Raw genomic sequence first — 6000 nt, forward strand, 5'->3', positions numbered from 1 at the left:
AACATTTCCTACTTTCTTTTCTGATTATAAATTACTTATGCATAATTTTTCCTCGCTTATTGAGGTGAAATGGCATTATATTTGTCTTTTTTTAGTTATTTCAGATAGTTAATTTTTTACGCTTGTTGTATGTTAGGAGAGTAGAATCTCCCGTTACCCTTCGGACGTTTAGAAAATGAAGTTACTCTTTCGTTAGTTGAATACCTAAAGAAATTGATCTGGCGGATCAATGAAAGGCACATAACCCATTTGAAATACATAAGTTATGTGCCCTTCTTTGATCCGGCAGCTGAATTAAATATAAAAAAAACAAATTATCGAAAAAAAGTAAAATTTCTTTTTCTATAAAAAGAAGTAAGGCTCTAAAAACCATTAATATATTAATGATTGGCAATAAATCGATATATCGAAAAAGACATCGACGACTTTTATAATTAACGACGACATAATCTTTCAATTGTTTCACAATTTGTTTTCTTTGTATTAAGGAATAAAAGTACATGAATAGAGGATTTATAGTCAAAATATTTTTTAGTACACGTCTATTATTGATGATTCCCGTTTATTACTGCTTTAAATTTCATAACTTCAATATATACCTACATCAGGAAATATAAATATATATCTTCTTTCAATATAATAATGGAATAAAAATTCCTCTACACCTCACCTCGTTTAATAGATGTTAATGGCACATTATTCAAGCTTACCATATTAAAATTCAGTCACAGGTGCTTTGAGAATTTTTCGGTTTCTTCAAAGGAAACATATGTGCGTGGGATGTCGATTAATAGGTCAAGTGCCATTTGTACAAAGTGATTATACATATATACAAAAGAGGCGATAAACCGAAATAGATATATAATATTTTGTTAATTTATTTCACGACTTTTCATCGTTACTTTCTTATATGAATAGCAATTTCCATCGTCAGGTTTCGAGTATGTATACATACGGTATATACTGAAGAAAGGTATAAACCCCGCACGTGAGGCCATAGATTTCCAATTTTATCGCCCTTTTCCTTTGGCTTCTCGTTTGGTCCTCCAAAGTGAGCATTTCGTGTCAATTAGAAAGTCTCACCTTTACAGCTTCGCCAGCTCATTGGCGGCACAAACTTTACCTACATCTATTATCTTTGTATTTTATATTCGGTGCCCACTGTTTTGAGAAAGGATACTGCGTATATATTTCTTCTTATTCCCACAAAGTTTTAAGAGCATTTGAACCTTCGTGACGTCACAAATCATGGCGCATGACACGCAAACTTCTCAGGTATGTGAAAAGCACAATTTTGAATATTTTTTAAAAAAACCTTTTGGAAAATGTTCAGAATAACATAGACTTTGTCTGTTATGTACGGAAAATTCAAAATTTTGCGTTTAAAACGTTTTTTAAACAATGTTAAGGTCACAAACATGGCGCATGACACGCAAACTTCTCAGGTATGTGAAAAACACAATTTTGAATATTTTTTAAAAAAACCTTTTGAAAAATGTTCAGAGAAACATAGACTATGTCTGTTATGTGCGAAAAATTCAAAATTTTGCGTATAAAACTTTTTTTAAACAATGTTTAAGTTGATTGTCACAAGTAAGGAAAAATACACGAATTGCTTATATGTAGGCATTGTTTAAAAAACGTTTTAAACGCAAAATTTTGAATTTTTCGCACATAACAGACAGTCTGTGTTATTCTGAATATTTTCCAAAAGGTTTTTTTAAAAAATATTCAAAATTGTACTTTTCACATACCTGAGAAGTTTGCGTGTCATGCGCCATAATTTGTGACCTTAACATTGTTTAAAAAACGTTTTAAACGCAAAATTTTGAATTTTCCGCACATAACAGACAGAGTCTATGTTATTCTGAATATTTTCCAAAAGGTTTTTTTAAAAAATATTCAAAATTGTGCTTTTCACATACCTGAGAAGTTTGCGTGTCATGCGCCATGATTTGTGACGTAACGAAGGTTCAAATGCTCTTAATTTCAGACCAAACTTAGCATCCCTGGCCTCTGGAATTAAAAACTGATGCGAAGCGTTAGATTTCAGGGGCATTGAAAATATTTTCTCTAAATTAAAAATGGAAAACCAGTTACACTGGATTTAGTTTCACTGATTTCTGCAGTAAATTTTAACGGGTTAAGAAATTTTTTTTGAACCAGGGTCAAAATGTGAAAATTTCTTTAAGAACTTTCTTAACTACCCCTCCCCTCTCTCTTTCACTTTGGTTCTTACGCCAATGGACATTCATAGAAGTGCCATTTGAAAGCAATTGATTATAATCTTGGATGCTGTGTGGTTGCTTAAACGTGGCGGGTGCCAGATAGGAATCACAACAGAAAGTCACCAGCTTCTTCTTCTTCTTCGCTTCATTGTGCGCGTATACATATACATACCAAAGCGGAGATAGAATAACTTAAAGCCCCACTTAGCTACTAATGCTGTCGCTATCCGCGCCCTTCTTCGTGTAAATTATGTCCTCTGAATGGACCACCTTCCTTGCTTTAAAGTTTCAACCGCAGCTCTCACCAACACTAGAACTAATCGCCCTCACACTGTTCTATACGTGTGTAAGCCTTTCGCGATCATTCTTTTTCAAAATCTGATATACCACACTTTTCTTGGAATGTATCGCGCGTTCTGTTTATATTTATAAATGGGGGATTATTCCTTTAACGGCCCAGTCAGAAATTTAAAATTTCTTAAATCGGCTTGATACTTTGGTAAATTGTTGTCCTAATATACATGTATATATGAAAATAAAAATATCCTAAAATATTAAGTCATTTAAAAAAAGTCGTAGAAAAAACTTTTGACGTTTTAAGTGACACTGTCATATTTAAATACGTATAACTATATGACAAACCTTTTCTTAAAATTAACCCATATTTTTCAATTTTGATTTATTTAAATTTTTTATTTTCTTTTGAATCCTAAGGTTTTTTCAGTAAGTTATATTAATATATAAATATGGAACAATAACACTTACAGAAAAAACTTTTTTGTTGTTGCAATTCATTTTGAGTTGGATATCGAAATGAGGATGGGACAAAACATATTTCCTTTATTATTTTGTACGCGGTTACAAGCAGTTTTCTAGTTAGGTCTTGTAATTATATTATATTTTATGAATTTGTGCAAAATTATTCGTTATTTCACAATATTTTTCCCTTTATCTAATTCTCAAAATGAGACAACCAGTTTCATTTTTGATGCGTATGAATTTAAGTACGAAAAAAGTCCTACTCTAAGTCTATGTCACGTGGTCTTGAAAAATTATTATTACATCGATGCTTTCAAAATTTGGAGATTTTGTGACTTTTTTATTTCATTTACACAAGTTACTATAAAATCTCAATAAAGAGTTTTCTTGCTTTAGTAAGTGCAGCGATTGAAAAAAATAAATTTTATTATATATATATATATTAAAGTAGCTGAATGTACATTGGTAAAAACAGGGTGATCCCTGACCTTGAAAAATAAGTATCAGTTTGAATTCTTGTTGACAATAAGTCAACAATAATAAATAATTATATTTTTTTTTTTGATTTTGTAATCAAAGAATTTTTACTACTTTGTATATTATTCGAAAACTTGTCAACATTGCATAGTATAGGTGTGATTTTAAAGCCCTACTTATAGGTGAACGAAATTACTGTGAATGTATTGTATAAATAAAATCGAAGATCAAAACAACCTTGAAGAAATAAATTACATTTCGTTAATAGCCAATTTAAATAAAAATATTGTGGCATATAGAAACCGGTGGGGAGAGAAAAATACGTTCCTACGACCCTGAATGAAAAATTATTTTTTGAATAAAATAAATTTTGATTTTTAATATTATAAAATATCATAATATAATATATATATATATAATATAATTATTGTAATAATATTATTATTCATATCTATAAGATAAATATAATATTTAAATTAAAATAACATAGAAAATTTCACTTTGTATTTACGTGATTGGTGTAAAATTTAATTCATTTCAAAATTCAATTCAAATTCATCTTATCCTTTATCAATTTTTCAGGAGTGCGGAGTCACTGCAGTAGCGTAAGTTAACTATATCAGTACTTAATTGAAATGTGACCACGTGTTGTAAAATAATTTTAATTTTTATAAATGATTTTTTAGCTTTCGAGAGTGCTCGTACTTTTTAAACCTGCAAACGAATGAGATTTACTTTTTTGTGAATTAAAAATAATAATTTTTTAATATCGGGAGTGTTCGTAATATTTAAAATCGCGATCGTATATGTGAAAATTATAAATAATTTTAATTCTTACAGTTAATTCACACGTGGTGCGGGAGTGTTGAAAATTTTTTGAATCGCCTGTGAGTGTTTTTTTCTTAACCTGAAAAACAACGTTCAAGTGCCGCTCCGGGATGGAGATCGGGCATGAGCGAAGGGTATCCACGGTAAAATTTTTTATTTTATTATTAATAATTCAGAAAAACAGAGAATTTTGAACATTCTTTTTATGCAATGCATTTTTTAATTATTTTTATTTCTTTATGTTGCAGACTGAAGGACAGGAAGGAGGATGCAGAGTGAGTACCCCGGTCTCTCCGCATAGAAGACTGGGGACTGGTCCAGAAGAGGCGATGCTGCCATCGTTACGTCGAGGGAATCCGCGATCGGCAAGTGAAATATTTTTTTACAAAGGTAGCGACACAACCGGAAATGTTTAATTTATTAAATATAAATTTTATTTTAGAAATTAATCGCCAGAAATAGCAAAATATTATTTTAAATGTAGGAAATTATAATTTCGACATTTAAAATTTTATAAATTGTTATTTATTTCAGATATATTTGTTTTAATTTACCCCTTCCCCGTTTTTAGGGTTCCGTACTCGGTTCGGAACACTATTATAATATCGGTTTTTTTGAATTCGTGTACCCCCCCCCCCCCTAGCGGCCACATAAATTTATCTGGAGGGCTGAAAATTAGTACACATATGTATTTTCGCGTGTAGATTACAGGAAAATTATAGCGAACTTGATTGGAATTGATTAACATAGCGTTGTCAAGGAAAAACCATGAATTTTTACGAAAAATGCCTAAAAATGACTATGTACCCCCCCCCCCCCCTAGCGGCCACATCTTTTGACATAAAGAGCTCAAATTTGACACACTTACGTATTTTTACGTGAAAATTACAGGAAAATTATAGCGAACTTGATTCGGATCAATTTACATAGCGTTGTCAAGGAAAAATCAAAAATTTCGAAAAAAATAATTTATTCTCCCTAGCGCACACAATATTTAACCCAGACAGATCATATTTAGTATACAAATGTATTTTTACGGGAAAAATACAGGGGAAAAAAAGCGGTCACGATTAGAGTTGATGATTAACTTTTTATCAAGTTTTTCAAGAAAAAATGACAATTTTAGGAAAAAAATGTATTTTTCCACCAAAAACGAACAAAATTTTATTTAAAGGAAATTAAATTTATATATTTTAACGTATTTTTACGTGTAGATTACAAAAAAAATATAGCGAGCATGATTGGAGTTGATTATCATAGCGTTGTCAAGGAAAAACCATGAATTTTTACGAAAAATACCTAAAAATGAGTATGTACCCCCCCCTGGCGGCCACATCTTTTGACATAAAGAGCTCAAATTTGACACACTTACGTATTTTTACGTGAAAATTACAGGAAAATTATAGCGAACTTGATTCGGATTAATTTACATAGCGTTGTCAAGGAAAAATCAAAAATTTCGAAAAAAATGATTTATTCTCCCTAGCGCACACAATATTCAATCCAGACTGTTCATACTTACTGTAAAACTCAATTTTTGCGTGAAAAATACAGGGAAAAAATGTAAGCGCGATTGGAGTTGATGATCAATTTTTATCAAATTTTTGAAGAAAAATGATAAATTTCAGAAAAAAATGTATTTTTCCGCAAAAAACGAAAAAAGTTTTTCTACAGTGATTCAAATTTATATATTTTGACGTATTTTTAC

General features: G+C 30.6%; 1 long non-coding RNA gene across 4 annotated transcripts in view; it reads left to right on the forward strand.

Annotated features, from left to right (window-relative positions):
* Positions 1-4104, forward strand: part of LOC127287024 (uncharacterized) — a 113463-nt gene extending 109359 nt beyond the window's left edge. For all 4 annotated transcript variants that reach the window (XR_007843826.1, XR_007843827.1, XR_007843829.1 and 1 more), the window contains one exon: positions 4047-4104. This is a non-coding gene — a long non-coding RNA (uncharacterized LOC127287024). The remainder of the gene's footprint in view (positions 1-4046) is intronic.
* The last annotated feature ends 1896 nt before the right edge of the window (positions 4105-6000 follow it).

This window comes from Leptopilina boulardi, unplaced genomic scaffold (assembly GCF_019393585.1).
Source record: "Leptopilina boulardi isolate dan_hultmark-lab unplaced genomic scaffold, ZJU_Lbou_2.1 LbouV2_367, whole genome shotgun sequence".
Taxonomy (NCBI): Eukaryota; Metazoa; Arthropoda; class Insecta; order Hymenoptera; family Figitidae; genus Leptopilina; species Leptopilina boulardi.